Source organism: Salvia hispanica, unplaced genomic scaffold, assembly GCF_023119035.1.
Source record: "Salvia hispanica cultivar TCC Black 2014 unplaced genomic scaffold, UniMelb_Shisp_WGS_1.0 HiC_scaffold_31, whole genome shotgun sequence".
In the NCBI taxonomy this organism is placed as follows: Eukaryota; Viridiplantae; Streptophyta; class Magnoliopsida; order Lamiales; family Lamiaceae; genus Salvia; species Salvia hispanica.
The window spans coordinates 54130-77970 of record NW_025952036.1 but is presented as its reverse complement, the minus strand read 5'-3'; the positions used below and the strand labels follow the sequence as shown (position 1 = coordinate 77970).

The 23841-nt window shown below is 36.1% G+C and overlaps 3 pseudogenes; 2 read left to right on the top strand and 1 right to left on the bottom strand.

Annotated features, from left to right (window-relative positions):
- The first annotated feature begins 356 nt into the window (after nucleotides 1-356).
- LOC125198878 lies at nucleotides 357-5673 on the top strand (annotated as a pseudogene).
- Nucleotides 5674-12766: 7093 nt separating this feature from the next.
- Nucleotides 12767-15696, top strand: LOC125198873 (annotated as a pseudogene).
- A 2432-nt stretch (nucleotides 15697-18128) lies between these two features.
- On the bottom strand, nucleotides 18129-22605 carry LOC125198872 (annotated as a pseudogene).
- Between the last annotated feature and the right edge of the window lie 1236 nt (nucleotides 22606-23841).

Sequence of the window (23841 nt, the reverse complement as noted above, 5' to 3'; positions counted from 1 at the left end):
TTTTGATTCTCCCAGTCCGAACGACGACTTCGATTTTTGCTTCAATTTCATCTCTTTTGCATCTCAGTCGAGTAACAACAACTCCTGGTCCGACAGCATTTACTACGCTACTGAACTCAATAACGCACATTAGCCCCCAAATGCACAGAATTTTAATCCTAAACCGATGCATGAAAGGAGCCTTATCACTTCTACAAATTATTATTAGTATTTTCTACATGCATGTTTAATGTTTTGTTGAGACACCTGAAAATTGATAGTATAAATTATTTATTTGAGAGTACACATATTTTCACGCTTAATTTGCTATTTTTCTTACAAACGTACTAATATACTACTTATAAATTTTCAACTCATTTAAAGGGACGTGACATAATTTAAATGTAATGAAATAGACGCTTAATTTGCTATTTTCTTGTAGTATCTTACAAATGTAAGTGCTGTATAAAGTTTCAAACTCATTTAAAGGGACGTGACATAATTTAAATTTAATGAAATAGACAAATAAATAAATTTATTAGTAAAAAACAAATGAATTTTGAAATAGAGAAATTAATTTAATACGATATTAATAATAAATAAATAGAGCAAATCAAACTTTAATTTCCCGGGAACAAAAGAAGCGTATAAATATAGAGTTCCACAAATTACGCTACTCATCAATCGAAGCATCAAAATATCGCAATGCAATCTCCATAGCCAAAACTCTCCTTTAATCCCATCGCAAAATCCCCCAATTCGATCGCATTCGCATCAGATTCGCCATGGATTTCTGGCTGAGAGCTCGCGCATTCGCGGAGGAGGCGGCGAGGAAATCGCAGCAGCTGACGCAGGGGCTCGGCTCCACCAACTTCTCAGGCGTCGTCTCGGAGGCGTCGAGGCGCTCCAAGGAGCTGGCGGCGGAGGCGTCGAAGCTGTCGCAGGAGTTCGCCGCGGACGCGATGAAGCGCACCGACGAGATCAAGGCTCACATTCCTCCCCCGCCGTGGTTCTCAACAATCTCGTCGATTCAGCTCAGAAGGCGGCCTACAGCCCCGCCGATCTGGATATGTTCGGTGTTACGGATGAGCTGAGGGAGTTTGTGAGAGGCATTACGACGAATACTTTCCGTGATTTTCCGCTTGAAGGTGTGTTGTTGTCTGATTTACTTACTGATTGTTGATTTGAGTTTTCCGCATTCTATGTTGCGTGATCGAATTTTGGTTTACTGTTTTCGAGATTTGATGCAGTGTGAATCGAATTATACTGCATTTTTTATCCTTTGTTGAGATGCGTTCTGGACAATGCTGAAACAATAGCTGTTACGAAATGCAATTGATATACAAGATAAGAATATGCGTGAATATAACGAAACGATGAGAAATGGGGAGAGAAGGGAGGATGGTGGGCACAGCACGGATATATACTATCAACTTGTCATCAACTCATCATAAGATTAGTCACCACATAATTAGTCCAATGCTGACTGGAAACGTATAATCTGATCCTATAGCAGACAACTACTACTAAAATTTATTTTCAGCCGGATACAGGAGAAAACAGAGGAACTTAACAGAAGTCCAACAAAAAGGTTTCTATAATAAAATGAAAACTCTATTTTTAACTTTTACCCTTTCGAAAACATAAGAATATGATCCTCCAGTGTGAAGAAGTTTGCTGGTGGTCCCGTAGATGGGCATCAGATCCTTAGAAAAGCAATAGTTAGGCCCTTGTGACTCTGTATTCTTTTAGATTTCTATTTATGTACTCAATATATGATTGGCCTAAATGAAGATACTATTCCTTACTTCACATTTAGTTATTCCCCTCCATTCTTTGAGTGAAGCTATCCTAAGAACTTTCTAAACCCTTTTAGTTAAAAAGAAGAATGGGGCACTTTAATGACTCATTGAGTTGGTGGGACTAGATTTGTTTCAGTTAGAATAAATGTTTCTGGAATATTATGCATGCTTTGTAGTTTTAGAACTCTTAATCCCTTTAAGATGCCAACAATAATTCTTCAGTACCCACGCATCTCAGCACATAATGCAAATATTTACATCTGGTATCATTCTTATGGCAGATGAGTCAAAAGTATCTAATATTCATACCGTCTCAAATGTTCGGCAAGATCTCACAGAGTGGCAAGAAAGGCATGCCAATCTTGTTCTTTTGACAGTGAAGGTTAGAGCCTTCATGTATATAATCTACACTTGCTTTGGAGAGAGTGGATAGGAAGAATCAATCTTATAACTACATGTTTTATCTGCCTGGAAGTAGAAAGCGCCTCTTAGGATATATGATAAGATCTTTATTTCAACTCTCGTTTGAAATCCTCTTACATTTAAAACCAAGACTTTGAGTCCATGTTCAGGGGGACTAATCACATATCCTTAAAGCAATATCTTCATAAGTGCACAATATGAAGATGTTACTAATGATATATATCTTTGACTATCTGCATGATAACAAGGTAGGTTGGTGGTGGAACTATTAGGGGATCTAAATGACTCTTTGTTCTATATTGTTTGTCTCTACAGCGTAATTTTAATATAATCGGTCAATCTTTACTTTGTTCAGACTGGACAGATATATTACTTCACATCATGTAGGCCTGGCCAACCTTATTAGTTTGCCGTTGTTTAATACTACAAATGAACATGAAAATTAAAATCATGCTCAAATCACATATGCATAACTATTTGCATATGCTTTCAGGAAATCTCAAAGCTAAGGTATCAACTATGTCCACGTGTGATGAAGGAATGGAAGTTTTGGAAAATCTATTTCATTCTTGTAAACAGTCATGTGGCAGCGTAAGTAAAAGAAAATTTTGCATTAATGACTGTGTTTGTAATCAGTTGGCAATTTTGAAACCAAATGCAAAGATGCAAAACCGCTAGCAAGTAATTTATTTTTTCTGTATCACTTTAACTCTTGACCTCATTTGATCATTGATTTGATTTAATTTACCTATTTATATGTGGCCCCTACTAATGTATCTTTTTCTACTGCTAAGCTGTGCTTTTCTAAAGCTTTCTCTTGCTGCTTTAGATTAGCATAACTTTCTGTGTATCTCAAATAGGTCTTGTAGATCTTATATTTGTAATTTTATCAAAAGAATAATTTATAAATCTATGTGGATTTATATAAATCTAACACCGAAATCTATAAATCATATGTTTTGGAACATATTTGACAAACAATGTACATATGATTTTATTACTTTGGTGTGATTATGTTAAGGTTCCAGATATTATGAGGTTGTGTTGAGATCATTATGAACTCGTATCCATCACTCTTCTGTTTCTTTGGCTTGAATGTATGTGTATATGCTCTTAATATACATGTCTGTTTTTGTTAGATATGAGAAACACTATGTGGAAGTTGTAAAGCTCAAGCCAGCTGAAAATGTTACAGATGCTGAGGTCAGGGACTTCATCAAGTGTAAGATCTGAAGAAGCAGATGAGATTTCGAAACCAAAAGGCAGTGCTCAGAAGTCAGCATCCATTGACAAGGATCTGGATGTATTTCTTCTTGGAGACCTTGATGACAGTGATGATGATGATCCAGGTACGATATGCTTAGCCGAGTAAGCTTTAACTCTTTGTTATAATGCAACCCTTGTTCAAGCAGATTTAATATTACATTTCTCCACTTTTTGGTACTACTACTATTTATAGTATTTGATTTTTTTAATCAATTTTGTTCATAAGATGGTAGTATAATTTTTTTCCTTTCTTAAGCTTCTCAAATCTTGATCTCCAGCTACCATATTGTTAAATTTATCATGATGATATGCAAATAGCAAGCCAATTTGGCTATATGCACATAACTGAAGGTCACTGCTCTTTTCTTTGGTAAAAACTTCAACGTGACCACATTATAGTTCTGCTTTTTATTGTATTATTCATGTCTTCACTATCCTGTTTTTCCTAAGTTAGAACTTAATTAGTGATGACAATTTGTTTTAGTTGTTCCCACAGCATGTTCATTGTGTTTTTAATTTCTCAGATGATGGGAATGATGACTCAGATGATGATGGCTTTGAAAAAATATAACTAGGTAAGTGCAGTAGTTGTTTCTCATTGCAGTTGCTTTCCTATTACCTCTATTATTATTGTGTTGCCAGGAGATATTTTTCATGAGAAACACCTCTATCATTTTTACTTTGCATACTAAAAAGAAAGTTGATTTTCAAATGGAGTTGAATATAATTTGCTCTATCATCACAGAATACAAAAGGGGTCATAAATTAACTGACTAAAGCCTCGAGATGAATATACTGTCAAATAAGTGAAAAATAGCTGTAGGCTGTTCTCATCCTATCCTTAGACCATCAATCAAGCTAGCACATTTACTTGTTATAGTAATTTTTGAATTTCTACAAGCATTATCCTTGCCTAGCTTTGCCTAAGTGTGAGGCATTATAATGGTCGCTGTTTGTGACATTATTTTTGGCATTAACAATCAAATTCAACAACAAAGTTGGTCATTAGATAATGCATAATTGCATATAATTTTGCTTGCCTCTCATCTTTTGAGCTTAAATTGATACCAACTCAGTTACTTTTTATTGTATGCTTTTAGGAGGATGATAAAGAATCTCACTGAAAACGAGTACATACAATAATATCGGTTCTTTGAGATGAGTATCGAAGAAATTCTAAGGTAAGGGCAGAAATCACGATGCTACACAGAATTCAACTGCTGCAAAATTTATTCAAACTAGTAAATCCCATTTTCTCTTGTTTCTCTTGACATCATTGAGAAAGTTCTTACTTCTATTTTCGATCTCAACATCTCTACTTAATAATATTGGGATTATTAAGGATTGTTGGGAGGGGAACTTTGGATTTGATAGTCGATGTAATCTGTAATTCATGTCCATCATTGTCCTATTACTCGAAATTCATTGGTCGAATTGTCCGTGTTTTTTGACTGGTTCGTAGTACATTTATCATCACCGAATTTACTAGTAATAATAATCTAATTTCCATCACATTTTAAAAAAACTTAGTTATGAAATTAACATCTAACGCATTTATGATGGCCTGCAATAAACATGTGGGACTGCAGTATAAATTGCTATAATCATAGTCTCATTCTTGTTCAGATTCTAGGCTCTCTTGGTAAAATTCACTACTTATGTAGTTTTAGTAAATAGAGAGTGTTTGGAATGTGCAACATTCCAGTACTAAAAATGTTTCTACATATTAGCTGATGCATGTGATATTCATAAATGAATAGTTTCTCAATTTATGTTACATTGAATTCTATCCTAGAATGCTACTTCATATCCAGCTAGGTGTTGTTGTCCATGCCACGTCGTAGTTCAGTCGTAAAACCATATACGATCCGATATATGCAGTACGACTCTTTGTGATTACATCTTCTCATGTATAAGCAACAATCTGTTTCAGGTTGAAACTGATCTGATCTTCTGTTGTTAATTCTATTTGATTCGCACAAGTTCTTCGCGTTGCCTAGTCGTGTTTGCGTAACTATTCTTTGAAATGTAGGTCGCCATACCAGTTGAAATCTACAGGTTGAAGGAAAATGATGAACATGTATGCAGAAGGTGATATGAACAAAACACTGAGGTGAAAGGTTGCTTTGAAATGACTTAATGTTGACATACCTTTATTTGTTAAACTCTAATTCTCTCTGTTATCGTTAGTAGAGAGTAATTGTGTTATACATTACGAAAACAATAAATAATTCACGTTAGCTGGGACGGGAAGAAATACAGGTCACTTATGGTGTGCCGAGGGAATATTATTTTCTAAAATCATGATCCCGGTGATGGTAGGCGACTCGTCTTCCATCGCTGCTGATGCATAGATAATAAAAATTAGACATTTTATATCAGGACAAAGGGAAAAAGGAAAACACTGAATATAACGCATGTTTGTAAATGCAACGATAGTGAAAAATGACTAATCATAGGTTTTTTTAATAGACCAAAACTATACTAGTATTTTATTATTACAAATGTCTACTTCAATATAATCCTGCACGACTGGGATACATAGATAAGTTGGGGTGTCACAATACTACTTTATTGCAATAATATCATTTATACTACTAAATACACAAATTTCTCGACTAGACGTAAGTAGAATAATTTTCACTTCGAGCATTCTAGCTTCAGGATTTTTTTCTTTCTAATTTATAAACGTAAAACATCAAAATACGAGGCTCAGTATCCTAATTCTTGAATTCAATAAAAAATAAAATAAAATAAAATAAATTCACTATATAAATGCGAAAATAGATTTATTAAAATGACAATCCCTCTTAAAGTGACATATGTGACACTTATACAACAATATTATAAACGCTAATAGCGTGTGATATATTTGCAAAAAAATTGTCAGATAATGACAAAATATCTAAATTCGTTTTCAAAAAAAAAATTTGGCTCATGGCAGCTTATTATTTTCATCACAGTACAATAATTGCTAAAAATGATGATATTGTATTTTAAGAGTGCGATCCCTAACACTCCCCCGAAAATACGTCCATCTCTATTATATTTCCTCGTGAAGAGTTAAACTAAATGTCCAAATCCAAAATAGACACGATACTAATAAAGAATGAGACATGCACATAAATATGATTTTGTTCTTTTCAGATTTGGGCTAATTATCATTATTCATGCTGGGCCCTTGTGTATTTATGGAGGTAGTTCCTAATTTCTATCATTTTTATTCAAAAAATAGAATAATTTATTCCAGTTTAAGTTTCTAAAAAATAAAATCCGTACTGATTTATTATGGTCCAACCGACACTCCCACAATTTCTCATCTCATCGTCTCTCCATTTATCGTCTCTGTACGATTAAAAATTAAGAATATACGAAATACATGCCAATGAAAAATAACAATATAACATCATCATCAGAAGAAGAAAGAGACCGAAGCTATTTCTATGTTTGAATTTTGATTCCTTTCTTTGATAATATCTCTCTGTACGGCAACAGGAATATCAATGAGAATTTCAATTACAATTTTAATATAAATAGTAAATAAATCTTATTTTCATTAGCTCATTTAACTTATTTTATTTAAAATTAATTATAGAAGTGTGACTCATATTCATTATTATTTTCTTTGTATTTATTAAAATTCGTACATGAAATATATGAAATTCCTAATTATAAATGGAAGAAAGATTATTGACTAGTATTTGAAAATAATATATACTCCAATAAACACATTACCAAATACTAGTACTAATACATTAATCTACTTAAAAAATTCACTTGTGAAGATTTAAATAAGGATTAAATACTCCATTTGACCCATAAAAATATAAACAATTAATATGAACGGAATTAATGCAAAATTGATTAAGTAAGAGAATGAAGGTAGTTAAAAACTTAAAATAGTGTTAGTGGATAGTGAAACTCACATTATTAGTACTAGTGTTTAATGGTGGTATAAATTGTAAATAAGTTGATGTATATGAGTAATAAATTGGAATAACTTTCTAAAAATAGAATTCACGTATTTTTATGTGATTGACTAAAATTAAAATTGCACATATTTTTATGGGATGGATGGAGTAAAATAATACTCCCTCCGTTCGATAACTACATTTGTCATTTTTGGTCTTCACTGAAAAATACAAGTTGGAAAAAGAACCCCCATATTTGCTACCTAACACAATTGAACACTACTAATAATAATATATACCTCATATTAAAACTCAGATCATTCACAATTTAATTTTTATTTTTATTATTTATTTCTTTTTATTTTTTACCGGGAGTACTCCACATTCCGAAATAAAATGAAGGAAGAGATTATATATCTTATTATAGCGCGAAATGACAGGAGAAATTGTCGGCTTCGGTATCTTTGATTTGACAGGCAAATATTGGTATATTGTCGTGTGATCTGATACCGCCACGTGGTGATCCGTTCCCGCTCGATCATTGACACGTGTGCCAAATACTTTATCATCGTGGGGTCGACCTTAGCTGGCTCTCATTTATTGGCTGATTTGCCCATAGATTCAGTTGTAATTGGCCAGAGCGATTATCCGCTGTGGTTGAACTCATGCACCAACAACAACTATCGATGGATATTGCTATTCTACTACTCTTACCCTATGAGAAAATATAATGAAAATAAATACTACTACTACACTTTTGCTTCAATGTTTCTATCCATCTTGTTCTTACTTTTATATCCGTTCAACTATTAATAATCATCCACTTTTACTCGTAGTAGATTTTAAGAAATATGAAAGAAAAGTGGGTTGAAAATGTAAATATGAATCCTAATTTTATATATAAATGTTAATTTTATAATAGAATACAAATAAAATGAGTTAGTGGAATCTGAAGCATTGCTACTATTTATAGTAGTAACAAATTGAAGTGGACAATTAATAAAGTACAAATACAAATGATAAAAGTGAATAATTAATAGGGGATGGAGGAGTACCATTTTATTTTTAAAATTATAATTGTACCATGTTAGTGTGCCCAGTCATATTTGACCAATTTATCTCAAACGTGGGCAATGTGTATCATCTTTAGATCTCACCATATTAAAGTATGATCATAAATGCACTTCATGTTTCACCACAATTTTAGAGGTGCAAAGGATAAAACTTTTTCTTTGTTATATCAACTGTTTTTGCCTATTTTTATTATAGATCGGTTATTGTTTAATAATGTCGGTGTGTACCTATAATATTGCTAGTCAACGAGACTTTACTCATTTTGATTCACCCATAATAAAATTTAGAAAAGAAAACTGAAACCCACCTTAATTACCGTATGAATTTGTTAGGAGTTGCATTGACCACATATTCAGAATTATTTATTTATAGCGTAACAAATAATTTATAAAGACTAGGAGATATATCTACGTAACACTAGACATTATGTTTTCATCGAATGGTCATCGGTCGACAACGTCATAACGCAGAAACAATTTTATTCTTTAGTTCTTTTCTCATCTCTCGTTCTTTAGGACATTCACAATGGGACGCCTTATGACCGCCACGTCGATTTTATCCTCCTCTTATTCCACTGCGATGCAGGCGATATAGCCCCTAGCAGCCCTAGCGACGCCTAAGCATTTTTCTATTATTTGAATATTTAAATACTTCAAAATTTGGAAAACTAAAACTTCATTTCATTAAAATTCAAACATTACAATACGAAAAACTACAATTTCTCAATGCGGCGGTTGCGGGTCCAAACTTCTTCAATCATGTCGGTCATGAGCCGAGTATGGTCTTGTTGGTTGCGCATTGAGGCTGTCGCTCTAGAACCGCACCGAGCGTCGGTAATCCTCGAGTGACCGGCGAGGTAGCCGGCTGGAGCTAGATCCGGCTTCATCATCCACCCAATTGGTGACATGACCACGTTCTTGTTCGACTATCATGTTATGCATGATGATGCACGCATACATGACGTCGCGATGACTTCCTTTACGAAACGCGCGGACCTTTCACGATTGCCCACCGCGATTGGAGCACCCACAAGCCCGCTCCACATCCTTCCGCGGACTCGCTTTGCCGCAAACAAGACTCTCCTCTCACTAATTGGGCAGCTGATCGTCTTCAAAAAACAGGCCACCTAGGGTATATGCCATCGCGTAGTACCCATATGATGTGTGCGGCCGTTGGAAGTGAACCGAATGGCCGGACCGCGACCCGCACCGATCGGCGAATAGGGTGGACGAGTTGAGGACGTTGATGTCGTTGTTCGACCCGGCTACACCAAAGTAGGCATGCCGGATCCGAGGCGGTGGTCGCGGCGGCTACTAGGATCATCGTTGGGTGGCTGCCCTTGTAGCCACTAGTAAATTAGCCTCTCCAGGCCGTCGGGCGTTCTTCCACCGCCGGTGCATACGATCGATGCTTCCTAGCATCCGGGAAGTCGTGCACCGTTTCGTGCATCCGCATCGCTCGCAATCGTCGCATCGGGCGTCGCAAATATGTGTCGCAAAAGCCTCCACAACTAACTTACAAAATTCTTCGACATTTGCGGCCGGTTGTATCCCCGACGTGAAGGTACTCGTCGAACATATCCGCTTGTCAGAGCCAATCTGGCGGATCGAACCGTGCACTTCGCACGGCGTAAGTCCGGTCTGCCGATCCCGTCTTCCGATACTAGAAGCGTGGCGGAGCCACGGTGACAGGGGGCCCTTGGGCCCCACGTTTTAACGTTTAGTATATATAATATATATATATGCATCATTTATATTATCATTTGCTAGCCTAGATGGTGTGAATGTGAGTCATTCATTCAATAGATTCAAAGATCGATTCCTGCATGGTGCATTTAATGTTAAATTCATTTTTCAACTTTATTTTTAATTTTTAATTTTCTTGTTGATCTTCATCATATTCTTTAATATTGATTTTCTCCAATAGTATTTTTATTGATTTTCTCTCTAGAGAATTTCTATAAATAATTTAAATATGTATTCATAAAGAATGATATTAACAACTTAAGAATAGAAAATAATTCTATACATATGCAAATATATAATCTAATCCAAGTAAAATTAATATCAAATGCTACGCTCTTCAAACATATTTTTTTCAATTATCTATTTCTCAAGCGACTTTTTATATAGCTTATGTTCGAGTTGCTTCAAAACACTTGAACATACTTAATAAATTTAAAACTCTCTCGTTCATAAAAAATCTCATTTTGTCATTTTGGATGTTCAGTAAAAATAGCTCCATTCATTTTCATCCCATACTTTACCTCTTTTTTCCTCATCTGTCTTACTTTGCCTATATTTTTATACATTTTCTCTCTCATTTTATCAATTTGTCATTAAAACTTGTAGTGTCTACAAATGAGCCTATTTTTACGGAGGCGGGGAGTAGCTTTTGGGCCCCCATCATTATGATCGCCGCCCTTGACTAGAAGTACTCATCACGGGCCTCAACGTGTGCACAATGCGGAGAAAAAGATCTCGCTCATTCTAAAACGACGGTGAAAAATATTCGGGCCCCACCTTGATTCTCGGCAAAATAATCTGACGACGGACGTTCATGCGGTACGTCGTGCTCGCGGGGACAACGTCCGCCGTCGTATCGGCGAGGACCCGCGCCTCCGCCGCCGCCTACTCCCGCTGCATTTGTGCCAAGCATTCGCCTTGGCTTCATTAACGCATCGAACAAGGCTCGAGTCAAGGCCCGTCAACGGCCATTTGATGTACTCAATCGTAGTCGTTGGGATTCATTTTGAGTCGATGAGAGAGAATAATTGAAGAGATGTGAAATTGGAGTGTGTGAAATGGTAGTGAATAGTAGAGTTTAAATAAAAAAAAAAATTGAAAAAATTCAAAAAAAAATTCGAAACGCGTGCCCATCGTCGCGTCGTCCACGATTGACGGGCGATGTGACGAACGATGGTATCCTCGCGCATCGTCCGCGGACGATGGTTAACCCATCGTCCGCGATCTTGCCGATGTGAGATGCGACGGACGAGCATGTCCGACCATTGCGAATGCCCTTATCCACTCACTGTCATCTCTTTTTCACCAATATTAAGTAAACAAAGTTATAATCATTCCATCTAAATTCACTTATTTCCTTAAAACATCCTAACAAATTTATCTACACCTATTTTTAATTTAATATAATGTGAAAATAAGTATAAAAAACTTTTTAATAGACTTTTGTGAGATCACATAATTAAAAATACTCCTCAATAACTCAATATTGTAATATAAGTCTCGTTTTGCAAATAAGAGTCTCATTTCATTTATACTACTATCAAAGTTAATTATAATACTTTATTTTTCACTAATTCATTCGCTCGATTTCATTATAATACTAATATTCTCATCCCGATTAATAGTCCCGATTGACTTCGGCACATTTTATCATTTTGGTCCGATTAAGAAATACTACCTCATCAATAAAATCACATTTTTTCATTTGGTTGTCCCAGATAAAAGTCACATTTAACTTTACCATAAATGTTAAGTACATTCTATTAACTTATTTACTTCCATTTTATTATAAAACTAATTATATAAATGAGATCCATAGTTATCTTAAAATCCGCATTCACATAAATGTTACTGCTATTGTAAGATGAATTTAGTATATAAAGTAAAATTTGGTGAAAGAAAATAGTCAATCCGCATTCACATAAATGTTACTTCTATTGTAAGATGAATTTAGTATATAAAGTAAAATTTGGTGAAAGAAAATAGTGTAATGCGAATATTTTTTATAATAAATTTTGATTGAAATGTAAAATCTACTTATCATTTAATGAAAAAATGAACCGTAATCCTAATAACAAACGGATTAAAATGACAAACCAAGACTTATATTAATTGCACACGAAAGTAGCAAATGACACATAAACACACTAACATAGTGTGAGGCGAGCGCATTAGATTAGAGGCTCGTGGAAGGTTAAATCGGGAAAGGTCGACATTTCATTCCTATTCACACAACATTTCCATTTTCCTCTGATTTGCACCACACACTAATTCACCAACACCCTCTCCCTATCTCTCTCTCTCTCTCTCTCACACACACACACACATATACACGCACTTATATATATCGCTGCTCGGAGCTTGCCTTCAGATGCAGCTTCCTCCGCCAGCTCCTTTCAACTTCCATTGCTGCTTCTCCGCCACATTCCCGCCGCCGATTCTCACTTCAATCCTCTTCAAAACCTTCGATTTTTCTAAATCCTCCTCCAATTTTCGTCGATCTACTGGTGAAGATCACCGTACTTCAGTAATGCACCTCTAATTTAACCATTTCCCCCCCATTTTCCGTCGTCTGGAGCAATTATCGAGTTGAATCTGCCAGCAATTTAATCAGACTTCCCCAATTTTGGTGCAAACTGTGCATAGACGAAGTGGTCAGGCGAATTGCAGTTTATCGAGAGAGAGAGGCGATTGGAAGGAATGTGTAGATTGAAGGACTGTGAAGAGAGCAAGCGGAGGCGGAAGTGGGGGATAATGGGGCTCAAAACGGCGGCGTTTGCTGGCGACAAGCTGGAGAAGCTGAGAAACAGCGGCGTCGTGTCGCGATCGAGGATGAAGCTTTGGATAATCCGAGCTACTACGTCGATTTTTCTGTGGACTTGCTTAGTTCAGCTGACGGCATTGAGCGAGACTCGGGGCTTCGTGTTCTGAAGGGCTGGCCGTCTTGCTTCTCGCAGGAATCGGCGGCGGCGGCCGCCTTGGATGCTCAGTCGCATCTAGCGAGGGTTTTGCCTCCAAAGAGTGAGTGTCGGTTGTGTTTTATCTCGATTTGATGGAAAAGGGGACTCTGAATCTAGGGATTTTAATGGTGGATTTAATTGTTTTTTGTGTTTTCTATTTCTGTGTGGATGCGTTTGTTGATGAATTTGGAGCTTGATTGTGTTTTCTGCCATGGTGCATTGATTGCTGTGCCTCATTTATTGATTTTGTAGTTATGGTGGAGGTCGTTAATTTCAATGGATTTAGTTTAGTAATTTATTTCCAGAGATGATGAACTGTTTTCTCCTTTCATCGGTGAATTGATTGTTGTTTGTGTGCTTTGATTGTCGCCTTCATGCTCATGAATTGAATCAGAAATCAGAATGCTTGCCACATGAACGAGTATCTTGTGCTGATCTATGATTCGAAAAACATGTGTTTCTGATAGGGGTTTACAAGAACAACGGGTACTTGATGGTTTCGTGCAACGGAGGGCTTAATCAAATGCGGGCTGCGGTGGGTAACGAACCTTGACATGATCGGAGATTGAACTCTACTGACCTCATTTAGGCATTTAGGGGTTTCCCTTTTACCTCGAATCTGTCTAACATCGACTTTGCTTGCGATATGCGACATGGTTGCCATTGCGAGATATCTAAATGTTACATTGGTGGTTCCTGAACTTGACAAGACTTCGTTCTGGAACGATCCTAGGTCCGTTTGCTTGCTGATGCACATGAATATCCATTCAGTTATTCTATAGCTGCTTATTTCGTTCACTGAGTCTTGAAAACATTCTTCGCCGGCCTAAATAGAGATGTTTTGAGTGCTTGCAGTGAGTTCGAAGACATATTTGATGTGGACCATTTCATTACATCCTTGAGAGATGAAGTTCGGATACTCCAAGGAGCTGCCTCCGAGGGTCAAGAGGAGGGTCGAGCTGGGAATCATCTATACCATGCCCCCTGTTAGTTGGTCAGATATTTCGTACTATCACAATCAGGTCCGTGTTGCTCTTTGTTTTCTGCTCTTCCAGAGTACAAGTTTATTCATCTTTCCTTCTTCTTGCTTGCAGATTCTTCCACTGATCCAGAAATATAAAGTTGTCCATTTGAACAGAACAGATGCTCGGCTTGCCAATAACGATCAGCCTATGGACATTCAGAGGCTCCGTTGCAGAGTTAATTTTGGTGCTTTGAGGTTTACACCTCAGATAGAGGAACTGGGCAGAAAAGTCATTAAAATTCTTAGGCAAAATGGTCCATTCATCGTGCTCCACCTGAGATACGAGATGGACATGCTAGCCTTCTCTGGTTGTACACAGGGTTGTGGTGCGGACGAGGTGGAGGAACTAACACAAATGAGGTAATGATTTGGTACATACTTCATTATAGTATTGGAATACTGGTTGTGTCGTAACTAACTTGCATATTATTTTAAAGATACGCCTACCCGTGGTGGAAAGAGAAGGTTATAGATTCTGATATGAAAAGGAAGAAGGTCTATGTCCTTTGACACCCGAAGAAACTGTCCTCACGTTACGGGCACTGGACATAGATCGTAATATCCAGATTTACATAGCTGCTGGGGAAATCTATCGAGGAGAAAGAAGACTTTCTAGTCTCAGAGCATCGTATCCAAATCTGGTGAGGAATACACCAGCTCTGTTATAAGCATTAGTTTTTGACTTGAATGGTTTGATGTATTCATCATCTCCTTTGTCTATATATAATAGGTGAGGAAGGAAACATTGTTGGACTCTTCCGACCTTAGGTATTTCCAGAATCACTCGTCTCAGATGGCGGCTCTTGATTATCTTGTTTCCCTGGAGAGTGATATCTTTGTTCCACGTACGATGGAAATATGGCTAAAGTCGTTGAAGGACATCGCAGGTATCACCCGTGATCATTGTTTTTATACGATGCCTATAGTTGAATATCTGTTGAACTCTTTGATGAGACTGTTGTGATTTTCGTTTGGGTATTAGACATCTTGGATACAAGAAGACCATTCTACTCGACAGAAAGCTGCTAGTCGAATTGATAGACAAGTATAACTCCGGGTCACTGAACTGGGATCAGTTTTCAACTGCTGTCAAAGACGCTCACGTTGAACGCATGGGAAACCCGACCAAGAGATTGGTGATTCCGACCGACCTAAAGAAGAAGATTACTTCTACGCCAACCCCTACGAGTGTTTGGAAACGCAGAGTGAAGACGAACCACTAGAACTGACTAGTATTTGAAACCTTGACACGAATGAGCTGCTGTGTGATGGATCGAGAGCAGAGAAGATCAACCTCGAGAAAGGCGGGTTTTGACTGGGAAGGGCACTTACAGAAAGGCCACAAGAGGGGTTAGGGAAGTGCTGCTTGATGAAGTTGTTCTTTATATCCAACTCAATAATTGCAATTCTTGTATAGAGAAAATCTACCCTCTCATTTCAATGGGGTTTATATCGACTCCTCTGCATTTGTACACAAAGAGAAGCAAATATAGATTTGATTTTACTGCCAAACTCTCACCCCTCTTTCCCATTTCATTTTTCTCATAATTCTCTTATTCTTTTCAAGATCTTTCTTGACTTGTTATTTTGTAATGTAAAATTTTGCTATTTTGGATGTTACATATTTTATACATTTAATTTTGTGATCTGGGATCTTTTTTTTTTCCTTCCTGAAACACATCTATTTATTTTGATATTGTCTAGTTTGACTTATAATTTTAGTTCAAATGGTGTCAACATCATTTAGAGAATGTTGCTAAGATTCATCATGGAATTTCATCTAGCGAGTATGAGATCACATTTAATGTAAAACAATACAAAAAAGTCAGCTTGACATTTTCCAATTATTAAATTTGAATATTTTAGCAACAAAAAATGTCAAATGTCATCATAGTATTCAAGATCTTTTAAAAATTCTAAAGTGCATTATATTTATGTAGACATGTAAATACTATACTAGTATTAGGATATTATGATCATGCTACATAATTATTGAGCCTATAACTCTCAAGAGAATTCAAAAATATAGACACAATGTGTATACACTGAATAGTGAAGCTATTCCAATAAAATGCGTAGGTATAATTTAAAACATCAATACATTGTGCAATGTACATACATTGATTATGCACCATCTAAATATAATTAAGCAAAATATTTTATATTCGATTGGTGAGGACGACGATTTTTTAGAATAAAATAAAAAAAGAAAGGACAAATGGTTAGGGGAGAAGTGCAATATCATGCTCATATAATTGTATATTGTTGCTAAATAATTGAGGATGATAGATTATAAAATTATTGGCCTTGTTTATCCGGTAATTAATGCTGATCAAAGTCTTCAGTTATTATTATTTGATAATTGGGCTCTATGACCTATATCCTTATCATGATTTGGCTTTTACAACTTGCAATAAAAAATTAAATTGTTTAAAAAACAGAATTTAAACCTATAATCAAGAATTAGTAAAATGAATTTTATCTAAATAAATTCATTCAAACAAGGTGGATGCGTGACGCCAAGTGGCGAAGATTTAAACGAGCAATAAAATCAAAATTTTTGTTTTAATTATCTCGACTAAATCCTTGCCATTTGTGATAAATTCGTATCACCAATAACATTTCTATACCTTCAAATATTCTTAAGAAATACTCCTCCGTCCACAATGGGAGTCCATTTCTTATTGGTGCGGGTTTAAGAAATGTTAAGAAAGTGAGTGGAAGAAAGTTAGTGGAATAGGGGTCCCACTTGTATATATTAGTTTAAATGATATGTGAGTGGAATTTAGTTGTGGAATGTGAGCCTCTTTACCATTTATAGTAATTATGAAGGGCTCCTATTATGACGGACCAAAAATGGAAAAACGGGCTATTCGGACGGAGGAGTACTTATTACTTCAATAATCAAAATAGTGGACCACTCTACGATCAAATAAATTTGTGCAAATTAATTAAATAGGATAGTGTGTTTGTTCGAGAATTTAACTTGATCGATCCCAAGAAGAAAATGTTTTTGCTTGAAATTCAGTGTGGAAAATAATATAATTTGTATGATCCAAGAAATTAGCCTCGAGTATACAAATCATAATAAATTTCCATATAAATTTATGCAAAAAGATATGATATGATGATTAAATTAGGTTTAAGTAGAATGGTTGCTTTGGGAGTACACCAAAGTTGGATCAGAATTGAAAATCGTTACTAAACTAATTTAAAAATTGCGACAATTCGAATAAAGGAGAATAAATTAATGTTTTTTACCTTCACTTCAAAGTAAAGGCTCCACCATTTTCCAATAATAATGCCTAGTTGTGTTTATTATAAAAAAAATTATCCACGAGCTATATTCCATACTCAAATATGCATCAAAATAATGTAGTAATTTCATAAATATATAGGAATAATAGATTAATATTACATTTTGTCACATCGTTTTAACATTTTAACGAAAATATCACAATCATAGGACAAATGCCGAAGAAGTACCAATCGTTTCGCTTAAAAAAGTCCCGCAAAAAAATTCCAAACGAATTTTCGACTTTACCAAAAGATTCGTGTTTCCATGGGTCCAACTACCACATGTCGAAGAATCAACAAATTTTATCAAATGTTTAAGGCTAAAATCTATAAACCCCTGTTGAGCTAAAACCCGAGCCACGTAAAAGTAAGACGTGTAATCACGTACAGAGAGAGTAATAACCAACCAAGACTTGAAATCCAAAAGTAGGGCTTCCTAATATCATAATGGAAGCCTCTTTCATATGATAAATAGAGTAGCATACAAATAGTAGTACATAAAAAGACAACATTTTTGTGTGCTGAGATATGTGTATTAGTATATCCCAGATACTGGTGGAAAAACATGGAGAAAATAACAAAAAAACCCATGTACAATGGTTCCTGAATCAGGCATTACCGCTCTGTCGAAACGGAACCCGAAAAATGAACAAATACAACTACTAAAGAATAATACTATACCATTGCACCAGGCTTCAGCTAGTCCTTAGTTTCTTCGTAGCATGCCCTGGCTCCTTCCCGGTTGAAACGAGGCAAGGTGGCATCGGCTTCATCCTCCTGCCATGGTCTTTGTTTTAAATAAGCTATTCGAGTTTTTTAACGGGAAAAGGGAGAAGAAAAGAAAGTCGTTTCACACCTTGGAGACGAAGGTTGAAGAATGTGTGATGCGTTTGCTTTCTTCCCAGATCGATTTGTACTGAGATGCTGGCCTGGATAGATCCACTCCGGAGCTCTGTAACGCTTGCGTGAGTGTATTCAACAGCCTGATGTCGAATGCTAAGCTTAGGCAGGAATTTAAAAACATGGGTTTCCTAAAAGGTTGAAAGATCGAGAGCTCTCACCCTTGGGAAAAAGACGCTTGAGATGTTGATCGTGCCACTTTCAATGGTCTTTTGTTCTGTCAAGGGGGTACATGTCATGGGGTTTTCTCCACACCGGATGCCTGTTTTGGTGAGATTGGGGAGGCTGGAATGCTTGTTGTCCTACTTCCAAGAGTGAAGATGTTTGGCTTCATTGACGAATGAACTGCGCGGGGCTTTGATGTTGATTCGGGAGGTTGAACCACTCTTTCTCTCAAAGTAGTGGCAGTGCTAAAAGTCGAGTCTACTATTTTGTCCGCTATTGGCAGGCTGGGGAGACGACAGCTTTGCTGTCGTCGAACTTCTTGCCAAATACTGATGCTGGAGCAGAATCAGTGCTTGCTCCTCGTGCAAGTTCTACAAAACCTTCATTTCCATGACAATTCCTCTGCTACAAAGTGAAAAAAATCAGTAATGAAGTTATTTTGCTTTGCAAACACTGCAATTTAAGACTAGTAATTGGTGTTAGATTTTCATATATTCATCTTGTTATCTACTACATAATTTTGTCTAAAAATTTAAAAACAAACAATAATTTACAACACTGTAAACTTAGGAATGGCATTTTAAAATATGAGAATCAATTAAATTAAATTACCCATTGCATCATTTTGGGTGGCTCATGATTCCAGATGTTATATGAACTGTCATATCTGGTTACTTTCTCTGTAAAACTGGATGTATCGATAACCTGTAAACGTAGTATACAACCTCAGTTTAAAGTTAATAAATCCCTGTCTCGGTTAGACAGGATTTTTTAATCTGTGCTTACCTCTAAGAGAAATGATGCCTTATCTCTCTTCTGGTCACTATTAGGAATGATCTCTCTCAGCCTCTGAAATCTGCAGACACCAAAAACCATCTTAGAATGTGTAGTGCAGGATTGTTTTTGTGACAAAACTCACTTGGATGAATACTTCTACTTGCCAAACGGAAAACATTTATTCCAAAAATTCATAAAATGTGAACTCTGCCTAATAGCATTTTAAAGCGTATTCCCAAGAAAATATTGGTATAGAAAAAATTCAAATTCCATTTAGTAACCAAAACTTGCCAAACACACATCCTAGTTTCAGAAATAAGAAAAGAGAATGGAATGGAACTGGAAATCATTTAAGTAGAGATATGATAATTTTTTTGATAATTAAATTAATTTTACTATTTTAAAATAATAGTTGTTATAAAACTTTTAGACAAGTGAATACAGTTCTTGAACTTTAATGTGAGGGCTTGAGAAACATGCCTGTCATTAATCTTGCTCCTCCTTCGTGCTCTGTAGCTGAGTGTTTGAGCGTGGTGTATTAGGCTTCTGATCTATAGTCTTTGCTTCAACTTTCACAGACATATTACCTGTAAAATATGAATATTATTATAATGCACACATTTAAATTAAATGAGAAAAACAAACCTTTCGAGTTGGGTGATGGCTCTTTCTTGATGGTGAACTCTTCTTCTTCTCATCATCATCGTCTTCTTGGTCATTCTTAGCTGATGTCATTATCATATCCATGAAACTTTGGTTCTTCTGATGAGATGATGATGGCCTGAAAACACAATAAGGGCCAAATAATATGAGATACTATTAATTAACTGTAGTTATATGATGGGGATATAAAATTGCTACAAAGGATGTTCAAGACTAAAAGAAAAAAAAAAACTGGAATAACAAGTCACTGACTGAGAAGATGAGAAAGAGCTGAAGTTTGTGGCGTGTCTTATGGTTAAACGAGGATTGTGATGGATTTTCCAGAATGGCACCCATTGCCCTCCAACCACATTAACCCTGCTTCTGTTAACATCAACAATTCCCAGCATCAGTAAAAATTTAAACTAGTGGTTCATATTATAACAAGGGGATCAAATAGAGTCTATCTAATTTTCTAAAATTAGGTGAGTCACTAGGTCACAGAATCCCGGGTTGTAACAGATATGCAAACATCTTTTAATAAATCATAATAATTGAAGCCAATACTATAATGGACGTGTCAATTTCTCGCACCATGCAAAGCTTAACTATGAACAAAAAGGGTTCTCATCCCAAACAAGGAACACAACGATTGCTATGAGCTAAAGTAATATTTAAAAGTACAAAGTTGAAAATAGTCAACTGAATCTGCATTTTTTAAAGTAGACGAACCACCAAAATGGAATTAAACATACCTCGCAGAATATGTCTTTCTGTGGAAACTATTCTCCTTCCCTGTCTTTCCCTTTTTAACTGCAGATTCATTCCATAGAGTAAAACCCCTGGGGAACTGCAGTTTGAGTTTCGTCGTTCCTGGTAGTACTACTCGGCTGAGCAGTAAACATGCTCCCTCAGGCTGAACACCATTTTATTGAAATAAGAGATGCTATCGTCCCAATGCCACAGGAAGAATATGCTCCACCAAGGCCGGAGGAGCTGGCACTGGAGGCCTATCAACAGCAACCACCGTAGCTTTAATATCTTTTTTTCTTTGGGTTGTCACATGCTTCCCCACCCGTTCCAATGGTTGCAGGAAGTCATGCTTTTTTAAGGTAGCCGCCTGCAGTTTATGTAGAAAGAAATGCAGAGAGTTAAGCAGTATGATTCAAATGCTACCATTTCTGCGGGAAACATGTTTTGGAATAATCAATCCACCAATATACCAGGCATGCACCAATAAGCCTTTTCAGTTTTTTTTTCTTTTTGAAGATATTTTAAGATGAAACGAAATACTTATATACATAGACCAAGACCTTACAAGATATTACTATATTTGATGCCTTTCTTCGCCTAGTCAAAAATTCTTTCCTTCTCAGGCACCCTTATTTCTACCTCAATTTGTGACATATATTTCATTATATTTACTTGTTAATCATATTCTGACGAAAAAAAGGAGATGGCACTAAAATAAATGCCTTCTTATATACAAAAAAATTACCCAAAAAAGTATAAGGAGTATTTAATGTTCATAGTTCCTGATATAGCCAGATTAGGTTGTGTACTTATATTTGAAATAGGCTGCAATTCAAAACACTTTCTTTAGGACTGAGTTAATACAATTTGTGTCTGCAACTTATAAGTTCTGCACTACATATCAAATTTCACTGCCCAAATAACTTTTTACAAAGAAAAAACTAAAAAATAAGATCATGCATAAACCCAGACATTTGTCCCAGATTTTAAGGGATCAACAAAACGGAGTAAAATAATGAATTGACGAAGCCCAGCAGCAAGATAGAGATGAGCTAATCGCAAAAGTTCTAACCTGACCCTTTTTTGGAGTAGGCAAAATCAGCCAATCCAAGGGATGGCCCACACCCTAAAGACAAATGCCCAGATCTAACATACGCCGATGGGGTCACGGGTACTTTTACTGCGCCACTCGTGGGTTGCCCTCCCAATATATTTTCCTATTTCCTTTTCCCCACCAACAATTCCCCACTCATTTTTCACTTATTTTTTCGATTCCTTTTCTCTTTACTTTTTAGTTTATACTTCCTCCTTCCATTCAAACCACACACCATAGGCTTTGCGAATCATCACCAATATATACATGTTTTAATTTACTAAAATAAGAAATGGAGTAATTTTTTTTACTGTTTATCAGTCAAATTTAGAGGAGATGTTGAATCGATCGGAACGATATTTATCCATCTAATTTCGGAGTTTTTTCCAGAATTGATATCTCATAAAAATTTCCACAGTTTTTGACGCGACCAATTTTGCATAAAAAGCATCGTAAAAAATAACTGCAGCATGCAAAATTAAATAAAAAGGAAAAAAGTACGGAATTTCGCCATGGTAACTGCTTGACTGAAAATCGGCGACAAATAATATGTACCTTGCGAGGGAGACGGATCTTGTGGGTATGTGCAGCTGGTGACGAATACAGTGAGAGAAAATCATGAGTTGCCTTTCTTCCTGTTTCGCGACAAAATTCAATCATCACACCAAAATTAAAAATCACACTAGCCAACCCAAATTTTCCCCCCAGAATTTTGGTTATGAATTCGTTATTTTTTACCTTCAGTTCCAAGAGGTAATTCCATGTATAATTAATTCCTCAATCTGCAGTTTTTTATAAATTTTTTGTTTTGGCGTGTACAATTCGAGCTCCGATTCAGATCCGCCTCCAACGTAAAGATCGGAGGCGCTTTCGCCGCAAATCTTCTTCTCTCCCCTAAAATCCTCGCCGAGAATCGCAAACGGCAATTCAGATGAACAGCACCAGCATGATTTCCCTCCACCTTCATCGAATCTGCAGTTGGACACAATTCAACTGAATTACACGCAATTCAACTCCAAAACAATGAAAAATCGAAATTAAGACTCGAATGAAGGCGTCGAGCTTGAATCGAGATTCATTCATTTACGCACACATAGAAAAATTAGGATGAGAAACGCAAAATTGAGCTTCAGATTCTCCAAAAGCAACCCCGGGAGCAGTGGCTTTCGCGGGATCGATGGTAGGTGCAGACACAATTCCCTAACAAAAAGAAATACAGAGAGTTTTGAGAGAAAGAAATTAAAGAGAAACGGAATTTCAATTATCGTTTCTCTTAAAACTCTCATCTGTAGATGGAGAAGTCTCCTTTGTTTTACTGTATATATATGTATATGTGTATGTATATATGTAAGCAGAAAATGGTGGTGGTGGGGGGAGGGGGGCGTTTTCGTTTTCGTTTTCGTATTTCCGAATAAAGCGTTATTGGTGGGTTTATTGGGCGAGAGAGAGTGGAACGGCGTTGAGTTAACGACGTTGCGGCGGTGTAAACGCCGTTTGGCAGCTCAAGTGTTATGTACGGGCATCACACGGAAAATGATTTAATTTTTATTTTATTCAGAATGGATTATTTTAAGGGATTTTGGTGATCCCGATTAACCTTTCTTTATTATTATAACTAAATCTTGTTGTATTAATGATGCATCTCTCTACTGTCTATATATCTATTGGATTATTTCATTCAAACAATTCATATACTAGTCTTACTATGTCACATGTCAAAGTAATCATCAAATTAGATGTTCAATTTCAAATACAACATATTGACTTTCAAGTTCAATTGCTTTAGAGAAGAATTCATGTCTTTATTAATGTTAATCATATCTTAGAAAAATATGTAGCCTAAATTACTAGCTACAGTTATTGAATGGATATGAATTCCTGGAAAAGGGGTTTGTGAATGGATATATATTTAGCCGTTACATTTTGTTTGTATGTATATATGTCTCGTGCCTATAGTATAAAATTTATTTATTTAATTAATTAGATGATAAATTGAAGAGATGATCGACGAAAGGATAGATGGTCAGAAT